Source organism: Petaurus breviceps, unplaced genomic scaffold (genome assembly GCF_028583685.1).
Source record: "Petaurus breviceps papuanus isolate PSGF00001 unplaced genomic scaffold, PetGlider_PUasm1.0 90808, whole genome shotgun sequence".
Taxonomy (NCBI): Eukaryota; Metazoa; Chordata; class Mammalia; order Diprotodontia; family Petauridae; genus Petaurus; species Petaurus breviceps.
Genome location: NW_027187349.1, coordinates 9,255,860 through 9,267,806, shown reverse-complemented (window position 1 = coordinate 9,267,806; position 11,947 = coordinate 9,255,860). Strand labels below are relative to the sequence as shown.

General features: G+C 35.4%; 1 pseudogene; it reads right to left on the bottom strand.

Annotated features, from left to right (window-relative positions):
* Window positions 1-884: 884 nt before the first annotated feature.
* LOC138147911 (small ribosomal subunit protein mS40 pseudogene) lies at window positions 885-1,645 on the bottom strand (annotated as a pseudogene).
* Window positions 1,646-11,947: the final 10,302 nt, after the last annotated feature.

Below are 11,947 nucleotides of genomic sequence, written 5' to 3'. Positions count from 1 at the left end.
GGGACTGGATCAAAGCAGAGAATAGAACAAGTGGGAGGTGTGCTAAGAGGGAGGGAAATATAGTCAGTCTTTTACAATATATCTACTTTGTTATTGTTTTGCATTAGCCACACATGTACAACTTATACTGAGCTATTTATCTTCCCAGTAAGGGTGGGTGACAAGGGAGGAAGGAAATGAATCTGTAATTCAAAGTTTTAAAATAAAATATTAATATATGCATACACTATTTTTAATACTAATTTACATGTAATTGGGAAATAAGATATACAGGCACTGGGGCATAGAGATCTACTGGAAAAGTTGAAAGGTATATGGGAGAAAATATGGGAGAGAGCAGATTAGAGGAGGGAATATCCTATGGGACTGCTATTTTGGGGCAGAGGGTAGGGAAAAATGGGGAGAAAATTTGTAACTCAAAATCTGGCAGAAATGAATGATGTAAATCAGAAATTAAGGGGCGGCCAAGTGGCTCAGCGAGTAAGAGCACCGTCCCCAGTGTCGCGATGACCTGGGGATTGATTTGGGGCTTAGATACTTAGCACCACATCCAGAAATAACTGGCCATGTAACCTTGAGCAAGTTACTTAACCCCAGTTGCTTAAAAAAATAAGTTAATAAAGCATTTGAAAAAAAATAAAAAAATATATATGGGAGGAGGGGGAGGAAGCAACATAAAGGGAAATTGACCAAAAACATTTGTTCAGATATGCTTCATTTTACCTTATCCATGTTTTCTTTTTTCCTGTAGGACAGAGCTTGCCATTATCCTACCCATTTCTAAAAATGTTGAGGATAAGAATCAGTTCATTTTAGGCATCACAACTTTCTAACATCCATCCTTAAAGTCTGGAGCACCACAGAGTATATCCATCACTTCCTTTCTAGTGGACACTCATAGGTTTCTCTCCCACAGTGAGAATATTAGTTTGAGATGGAACTATAGGCATCATCTCTATTGAGGTCCACTCTCTTCCTTAAGGTGGCTTTGGTATAGACCTTGAACATGGGCTATCTCTCTCTCAGGTGGCTGCTGTGAAGTGTCCCATGGATACCAGGAGGTAGCTGCAGCTAGAGTAGGAGCCATTGTGGTGCAGCCCACAGCTTTATGGGAGTAGCTGCAATCAGTATCCCGTGGCTGGACCAGGGGAATGTGTTAATTGAGAAAACCATGGTCTCTGGCCTTCAGGATATCTTCTGTCAGCTTCTCATGCTGCTTAACACAGGCACCTGTGTATGACGCATGGAAGATGACACCTGTGTGAGCACAAACTGTTCCAACAGCTTCATGTTTCTAAAGTCCATATGGAACTTCTGATCCCAGCAGATAGGGCAAGGGTTCCCAGAAATTTTGTTCCCTCAAATGTATATCTTACGGATTGGTTCCCTGTGGTGGGATGCCAACTTTGTCGTTTCTTCATTAGTCAACCCAAACTGGAAGGAAGCCATATTGAGTCAGGTATTCTTGTGTCTCCAGATATTCCCAGGAAGCATCCTGACAGAAGAAGACAGGAGTGGAAGATTCTTCCTCAGGGGGAACTTTGGTGCATAGAACTTGGGAAGTAGTCTACACCCAGTGGACACCTCTGATAGTTGTGGGACCTGAGAGCTGCCTAAGCAGAAGAGTTGGGAGAGAGGTGGCCATCTTAATGTATGGCTAAGGGATAAGGAGGCCATACTATAAAAAATTTTAGAAGAGAAATAGATCATATACATCTCATAGCTATGCATAACAGATGCATTCTTAACCAAATAAGAGATAGAGGAAATTATGAATGATAAAGTAAATAATTTTGATTACTTGTAATTGCAAAATTTCTGTACACACACATACAAGCACACATTAATGAAACTTGGATACAAAGGTTAGTGGTTTAATGGGGAAAAACTTTGTATAAAATTTTTCTGATAAGGGTTAGATAATCAAGATCTATAAACCATTAAACATTATTACATGTTATATATTTCTCATGTATATATTTTTCATATATCTTGTATATGTAACCCCTACCAAAGAAATTTGTTAATATATAATTATGCATATAGATATATACATGTAACTAATAACCATTCCCCAATAGATCATAGGATTTGAACAAAACAGTTTTCAAAAGAACTGCAAAGTATTCCCAACCACATGAAAAAAATTCTTCAAATCACTAATTGGGAAAAATGACAAAAACAACAGCAATGTTGGAGGGATTCTAAGAAGATAGGCAGACTAATACATTGTTGGTGGAGTTGTGTTATAGTATTGTTATTTTAGGGGAAAAAACAGAATTATGCAACTAAAGTGACTAAAATCTCCTTACCTTTTGAACCAGAGAATCTATAATTAGGCTTATGCTCCCAGGAAGCCATCATTAAGAAAAACATCCCCATATGCTCTCAAATATTTATAATAGCACTATTTGTGATAACTAAGTACTGGAAACCAAACACATGACTATTGATTAAGAAATGATCAAATAAATTGTTGTACATGAATGTAATGGAATACTACTGCACTGTAAAAAATGATGAGTCTGATGCACATGGAGAAGCATTGAAAAGATCTATATGTGAGATTCTAGAGTAATCCAAGCCAAAACAAACAAACAACAATCCAATATGTACAAAAATGGAAAGAATGATGCACCAAAAACTCAAGAGTATATCTAACAAAATTATAAAAATCAAGCAGGACAGACTGGAGTGAAGAGACATGAGAAGATACCCATGACCTACCCCTTGGTTGAGGTGGGAGGTCAACAGGGCTTACACATTGCATATGATTTTGGACTTTCTCAATGTGACAGTCAGTTATGCTTATTTTTTCTTCTCTAAAAACAAACACTATTTATCATCCAGGATGGGGAAGAACACATGGGATTCTATGACGATATAAAAAAAACAGCAATAAAAAACTATTGAAGAAATACAAATTCATTCTCATAGGATGAAGACTGACCATGAATAAAATTTAGAGACAGTGTTGCATAACTGGGAGAGACCCAACTTCAAAGCCAGACAGAAATGAGTTCATATCCTGACTGGCATATAGGCTCTGTGACCTGGGATAGGCAGCTTAACTTCTCTGTACCCCAGGCAACTCTGAAACTTCCAGTCATACAGAAAGTGCTAACCTACCTATGCTGTGGCTTACTTTTACCCCTAAAATGAAATTGCATGTCTGAATGGGACAAAGATTTGAAAAAATATGCCATCTATGCTTCCAGATTTGCCTCTCCCATCTCTACTTAACAAAAGTAAAATAAAATCCTCCTTACAAACATAAAAAAAAGAAAATTTATATAACATAAGACTATTCTGTACACACTAGAAACCACAGGAAGGAATGGAATATTGTGTTCTGAAGAACAAAGGAGCTAAATATGCAGTTCAAGGTGACCTATCCAGCAAATCTGAGTATATTTAGAAATGAGAAAAAGATGGATGTTCAATAAAAAAGAAGCAGTTGAAAAATTCCTTGAAAGAAAACCGACCCAAAGAATCATTTGCTTCTTCCAACATTCCAGACAACACAAGTACAAGAAAGCTAAAGAAATACAGAAACAAAGGACAGCAACAAATTAACAACAGGGAGACTATTAAGATATTTCTTCCTAAATGTACATAAAGAGACAAGAATGAAAGCAGAAGTCAAATAGAAATGATAGTGGAGAAACAATCCTGAAATATCATGGGCTAAGGCTCATAAAATCAGGCTTATAGGTATTTCAATGTTTGTTTGGCGGGATTAAATTGCACAATAGGTGCATAAAAGGAAAGAAGGAAATTGCAAGACAGAGGAGAATATGTGATTTACCCTAATCAAGCCAAAATTTAATAATGACATGAAAATAACTCCTGTAGCTTCTCAGGCAGAAGAGAACACATAGGAGAATGGGTAAAGAGGCAAAAGGAGGGATTGAAACAAGGGAGAAATAAATGATGAAACCTTGTTTCAATGGTGGGAGAGGGAACCATTGATGAATGCTTCTTTAAAAGAAGAAAGATATTATATAAAGTGACAGGGGGAAACTTATGATGGATAGTATATGTAGAAATTTGGTGTCTACAAAGACGACTATTTCAGGAAAAGGGGAACTGGAACTCCTAGAGGCAACTGACACCCAGAAGAGTGGGGCAGCATGAACCTAGGAAAGAGATTTCAAGGCATCTCGGAGAAAATAACCAAAGGAGGGACAAAGGCCAATAAAAAACTACACAAAGAGGGATATAGGAAGGTTCCTATTTTGGATCAATATTTTATCAGCTGAAGAAACTGTTATTTTTAAGAGTGATGTACAATAGGAAAAAGGGGTAGAAAGGCATAAGATCTATAAGCAATAACAGAAACTGTTTAGAAAAAGGAACCCAAAATAGATACCTCAAATATTTTAATTACATGAATAATACAGAGGGAAGAAGGAAATACACATTTTTAGTGTCTACCATGTGCCCAAGTACTTACAATTATCTCACTTGATCTTGATAGCAACCCAGGGAGATAAGGTTATTTTACATTTTACAGTTAAAGAAACTAAGGCAGACAAGTTAAGTGACTTGCTCAGGGTCACACAACTAATATATATCTGAGATAACATTTTATCTCAGTTTTTCCCAACTCCAGTCTTAGTGGTTTATTTACTGTGTCATGTAAAGAAGGACTAAATAAATATGAGAACTATGCATTTAAAAAAAGCTAACAATAGGCAGAAAATGAAGATAAATAATGAATAGAATGGGAGAATAAACTTACTTTAGAAAGAGGTAAAGAAAATGACTGAAAAGTAATGCATGCAAAAATCGAAAGGGAAAAGATGAGCTTGACTGCTTAACTGAGTGGAAAAAAGAGAAGTATGACATCAGTAGATAGAGAGCAAGCTAATACTAATGTAATGACCAACACTTCGAAGTCAGCAAAAGAAGTAACAATAGGAGGGAAGCAGAGCTTGATGGCGACGTGAAGTGAACAGATGGAAAAATGGTTTCCTTTCAATAGATTAAGATAAAGGAATTGAATCCTCCAAACCTGGTCACCTCAATTTTATTCTATTAAAATCCTACCACTTTCCAAGATTTGCTTCTAATGTCACTGCTTTCTTGGAGTCGACCTTGGTCTCCAGTTAGAAATGACTTACGTGATAATACCATGCTTTAAGATTTGCACAGTGCTTTATACACTTTATCTGATTTGCGCTTCATCACAACCTGGTAAGATATGTACTCTAGGGATAGGAATGGAGACAGGACCTACAAATTCATTGATATAAGGAACAAACTCATAGATGAGGAAACTCTCCCAGACCAATGTGGGCCGGCACCTTCTTTGAAAATGAGAGTGTTAGAAATTTGCCTAGAATGTGGAGAGTTTCTTTGACTTGCTCAGGGTCACAAAGCCAGAATTTGTCACAAAAGGAACTCAAACTCAGATCTTCCTGTCTTCCATGTCAGGTTTCTACTTACTGTGCCATTCTGCTACTCATATTATTTTCATTTCCAAATGTGAATACTAATTCTTGGAAGGCTTGCATAATTTATACATGGTCACACAAATGTGTCAGAAGCAGGATTGAATGAAAGTTGTACCTAACTTCAGATGTGGCACTTAAAAAACAAACAAAAACCAAAATTATGCCACATAGCCTCTTTCCTTGATACTCTCAGCTAACTTTTTAGTTTTTTTTTTTTAATATCACATTCTATTGTGTTTATATCTGTAGCAGCAAGCACCCTAGCATACCCAGGTTGTCTGTTAGCACAGGTTTTTTGATTTGCTTTTCTAAAAGAAAGCAACATAAAAGAGAGTTAACAATCTTACTTTAATCAAACATATATCATTTACCTAGTTCAGTGGGAAAAGTCAGCACCCTGAACTTCAGAGAAAATACTAACAGAAGGTATAAGCAGACAAAAAATACAGAAAGAGAAACAGACCAGAAGAGAGGTCTTCCAGTTGTCTGACCATTACATCCACATCTAGTTAGTTATCCAAGAGAGAAGCACCAAGATCTGGGTTTTCAAGGCTGAACGGCTGCCCTGAGTCTCATCTGGCCAAATCAAACAACTCTTCCCATGAGTTAGCCCCAAAGCAAAACCTCACATGAGGGTGTATATAGCCTTCTCCAGGGTCAGAGAAGGTCACAACCCTCTTGACCCACTGCCCAATCACAAAGTAACAAGGTGTGGGCATTCCTGAAAAACAAGCCTCCCACCATAGGCTCCATGTGACCACATTCAGCCTATTATGGGGCAGAGTATATTTTCAAGTCAGGGAAGGTCCTCAAATGCACTTAGGCCTATCAAGGGGTAGGGAAGATCTTCAAAATCCCATTACCATTATAATATATTCTATTCTTATAGACTATAAAATCCTTGAGGGCAGGGATTATGTCTTCATGTTTTTATCTTCCTCCGCACTTGGCAGAGTGCTCTACTATGGTAGGTCCTTAATAGACCTGTTTTGAATTAAAACACAGTGAATCCTGTAGGCATAGAGAGCAGAGACCAAAATGTTTATCTTAATTTCCAAATATCATTGACCTAACTTGGAAAAATGTCACTAAGTTTCTCTGAATTTCCCTAAATTGGGGTTAATACAGGATGGTGCTAATATTTGATTTCTCAGAGGAGGCTGATGAGAGAAAAAGAAATGATGCTTTGAAAAAAATATGTCAAAATGAACTAACTTAACTTAGACTGCTTACAAAATCTAAAGATTAGAACTGCAAAAAAGAAATTTCAAAATAAGCAAATGCTATTGTCCTAATAATTAACTTTATCATTGAGGTTACTTTTTTTTCATTAATTTGATCAGCAGCTATTTAAAATAGATCCAGAGGGGTGTTACCAATATGGTGAAGTAAAAGAATGGACTCTCCTCACTTTTCCAATTTCCCTCCAAACAACATTAAAATAATGTCTTAAAATGAATTCTGAAGCAGTTAAATCAACAAAACAACAGGGTGAAAAATTTTCCAATCCAAGATAAATTAGAAGGTCATCAGGAACGTGCTATCTCACAGGGGTATGTATGAGTAAAACACAGTCCAGGACAGGCCATAGCAGCAGGTGGCATGTGGAAAAGTGTGCTCACAGATCATAGTACAGGCTAAGAGAACAGTGAGCACACTTCTCCTTAGATCCTTGGAAAAAGTGAAAATTTATAGATCATCAAAACTAACTCCAAGACTGGCATCAAGAAATGCCTGAAATTTGGGATAGTGCTGCCTCCTCCCCAGAAGCAGAGTTCAATTTTAACATAAAGATAAATGTGAAGAAATAGGCTAGAAAATGAACAAAATACAAAAAAAGGAGTTGACCAGAAAAACTTAAAATGGTAACAGGGAAGATCAAAATGCAAACTTAGAAAAATGGTAGTGAAATCAAAGCAGCTACATGGGAAACCTCAAAGAAAAATGTGAAGAGGTCCTAGGACAAAAAAAGGACTCCCAGACAAGCTTAAAAATATTAAAAAAGTAATAAAGGCAGAAGAAAAATTAGGAGAAGAAATTAAAATGACATAAGAAATTAAGAAAAAGAGTAAAAGTTTGGTTAAAAAAGGTTTAAAAAAGTACAGGAGAAAATAGCACTTTAAAAAACAGAGTAAATCAAATGGTAAAAGAGGAACAAAAATTTGGCCAGCTAGGTGGCGCAGTGAATAGAACACCGGCCCTGGAGTCAGGAGGACCTCTGTTCAAATCTGGCCTCAGACACAACACACACACAAAAACTAGCCATGTGACCTTGGGCAAGTCACTTAACCCCAATTGCCCTCCCCCCCAAAAAAGAAGAGGAACAAAAATCTATTGAAGAGGAAAAAAAATTTAAAAATTGGAATTGGACAAATGTAATAAAGATGTACAAAAATTCACTAAATAAAATAATTCTATAAATTATAGTTGAACAACTGGAAACTAATAACTCCATGAAACAAGAAACAAACAAATTTTTTTAAAAAAGGAAGAAAATGTGAAATATCTCATGGGAAAAACAATTTACCTGGAAAATAGATCAAGGAGGAATAATTCAAGAAATTTTGGACTACCTGAAAATCATGAAAGGCCCAAGATGTCATCTTTCAAGAAAGTATCAGGGAAAACTGTCTTGATATCTTAGAATTAGATGATTCAATTCAAACAATTCAAATATCATGGTGCCACAGTCAGGATAACCCAAGATTTAGCAACTTCTGCATTAAAAGAGCAGAGGACTTGGAATATGATATTAAGAAGGGTAAAGGAACTAGGATTACAATCAAAAATCACTTGTCCATCAAAATCCTTCAAGGGGGAAAATGGATATTCAATGAAATTGATGACTTTTAAGCAACCCTGATAAAAAGACCAGAACTAAATAGAAAATTAGAGTTTCAAATACAATACTCAAAAGAAGCATAGAAAGGTAAACAGGAAGGGGAAATCACTAGATATTGAATAAGGTAAAACTGTTTATACATTTCTACATGGGAAAATGATACTTGTAACTTTTAAGAACTTTCTTATTATTAGGGAAGTTAGGAATATATTAGCCATATGACACAGGAGTTGAATACAATGGAATTATATCGTAAAAAAAATCAGAAATGAAAAAGAGGGATGCATTGGGAGAAAGGGAAAGGAAAAGACAGAATGTGATAAATTATTTCACATAAAGGTCACAAAACAACTTTTACAGCCAAGTGGACGATGGTGAAGGTGATCAGGCAGCACGTGAACCTTGCTCTTATTGGAATTGACTGAAGAAGGGAAAAATGTATGCATTCAGTTGGGTATAGAAATCTATCTTACACTACTGGAAAGTAGGAAAGGAAGAGGATAAGAGGAGAGTGGTGCTGATGGTGGAGGAAGGTAGATTGGGGCAAGTGGTAATCACAATCAAAACATTTTTGAGGATGAACAGGAGGAAAGAAGAGTAGGATAAATGGGAGAAAACAGGATGGAGAGAAAAATATAGTTAATAATCACAGCTGTAAGACTATATTTGATAGATTTCTCTGATAAATGCTCCTTTTTCAAATATATAGAGAACAGAATCAAATTTTTAAAAATAAGAGCTATTCCTCAGTTGACAAATGGTTAAACTACATTAACAGACAGTTTTCAGAAGAAGAAATCAAAGCTATCTATAGTCCAATAAAAATATGCTATAAATCACTATTGATTAGACAAATGCAAATTTAAAAAGTCAGAGGTACTACTTCATGCCTATCAGATTGACTAATATGACAGGAAAGGACAACAACAAATGTTAAATGGGATATGGAAAAAATGGGTTACTTTCTGGGGTTGTGAACTGATCCAACAATTGTGGAGAGTAATTTATAACTGTGTCCAAAGATATAACTCTGCCTACTCTTTGACTCAGCAATACCACCAGTTCTAGGTCTGTATCTCAATGGAATAAGAAACAAAAATGAAAAGGACCTAGATGTACAAAACTATTTACAGCAGCTCTTTTTAGTGGTGGCAAAGAGTTAGAAATTGAGGAGATGTCTATCAATTGGGGGTGGCTGAAGATGTGGTATATGATTTTGTGGACTGCTATTGTAGTATACATATTGACTAGAAGGATGATCTCAGAAAAATCTGGAAAGACTTCTAGGAAATGATACAAAATAAAATGAACAGAACCAGGAGAACCTGGTATAGATTAACAGAAATTTTGTACAATGATCGATTGTGAATGACAACTATTCTCAACAATACAACAGTCCAGAACAATTCTGAAAGACTTATGAAGAAAATGCTATCCATCTCCAGAGAAAGAACTGAATTCAGTCTATATACAGATGAAAGCATACTTCTTAAAACTTTATTTTTCATGATTTTGGGGGGGAGGTCTTGTGTTTTCTTTCACAATATGACCAATAAGGAAAAAATATTTTACATGACTGCACATGTAAAAACTATATCATATGGTTTGCTTTCTCATTGGGGGGTGGGGAGATCAGGAATTTGAAAGGGAACTTAGAAGTCAAAATATTTTTTTAAAAACAACAAATGTTAAAAATTATTTTTACATATAATGGGAAAAATAAAAGATAAAAAATACCATAAAAATAGATCCAGAGGTAGAGATTTTGAGTCATAGAGACCTTGTACTAATGCCCACAACATATGTGGTAGGAGTGAGGCAGAAATAGGGAGGGGGAATTCAGAGCAAATGTCTGCATTTCTAGTTCTATTCCTGGTTGAGTTGTGCCCTAACTCAATTGTTGTTGCTAGCTTTCTTGTGGACCTTTATAGCAGGAAAAAGCAATCTGCTCTCTTGGGTTAACCTGCTTCTTTTCTGTCTTTTTTTTCTTAGTTTTAGCAATTATATTTTCTTTCAATTATTTCAGCTATTTGTCATTTTGATATAAAAGGGACCACAGAACTTCTTAAATGATAAGTTGGGTTTTTTTTACTGTTGAAAAGTAAGATTTGCCACATTGGAGATTCTTTAATATGTACCCCAAAAGGACAAAACATGTTTATTACATGTTATGATTGAAACTGTTTTTTTGTGAGCCTGTGAAATTTTGGAAAAATGCAGCTGTCCTTTTATGAAAATAAATAGCTAGGTTGTATTAGAAAAATGCATAAAAACAAACAAAAAACCTAAGCATAACAATGATACAGAGAGGTTAGTCATCCTAACTCTTTTAATATAAATTGCATGCTGAACAGCAGAAGGCATAACAATGTTATTATGCTTGTCAACCTTTATTACAATTGGCCTTGGGGCAATGGTTGAAGAAATTGTGCTAGATGAATATAATAGAATATTATGATGTCAGAAGAAACAGGGTCTATAAAGGATTAAAAAAAAAAAACAATCAAATATGGGAAAATTTCCTTGTAGGACCTAATTCAGACAGAAGAAAACTGATCCAGGAAAACAATATACAATATGACAATGATAATGCCAATGCAAACAACTCTAAATATAATCAAGTATCACAAAATATAACTAATCTTGATTTATGAGGATTAATGATGACATATTCTTCCTTCCTATTGGTAAGGAGGTTTATATGTGCAGTATATTGTGTATATATATATATATATATACTATTAGGTAACATTTCAAAGTTATATGATTTTGAGTGACTTTTTTCTTTTGAAAAATGTGTTATTTGAATGCTTTTTGCCTTCACATCAGTTATTTCCATACTTTATTTCTCCCCTACCCCCACCATATTTGCCTCTCCATTCTGACAAGGACAAAAAAGTCAATGATCCACTGACCATATCTATGTACCTATCTATAAGCAATAGAGCAAGATTGAGAATGAAAGTTCATAGACTTCACCAGCCTGACAGAGGTGCCTACGACACTGAAAAACGTTAAGAGCCCATTCTCTAAGGAGTATGTCCTCAATGGCCATCATCTTCCCCATCCCAGCCTTCAGTTACATACTATTTTGTGTAGTAGGGGGAAAATTAGCAAAATGGGATCTCTTACTGAACTATATTTTTAGGATTCTTGTTTAATGTTTTCCTTATTGTTGTTAAAAGAGATAGTTCCTTGGGAGATTGTTTAGTAGGAAATAACTATGGTCTAAAAATGTTAAAAGTACCTTTAAAAGATAAAGACATTTTATTCTGGTAAAAAAATTACCTTGGTTTCCACTTTAAAAATTTTCAGATTGTTATGAGTACATCAAGAGATAAACTGTTCTATTTAAGACACCATTTTCATTCCTTCTGTCAGGAGGTACAGTGATGTTGTCTCTTCATGCACGTAATGATGTGATAGATTGGGGAAGTTCTTAAGTTATTTGAGATATATGACAAGGAAATGCACTCCATTTTATTCCAGGTTTTTTGAGTCTAGACTTATTTTAATGTATTTACAATGCTATTGAATCTAAAGGCAAAAACTTTGTCTGCAGGGAATTGCTGAAAAACTTAAAGCACTCATGCATGAATACACACACACACACACACACACACACACACACACACACACACACACA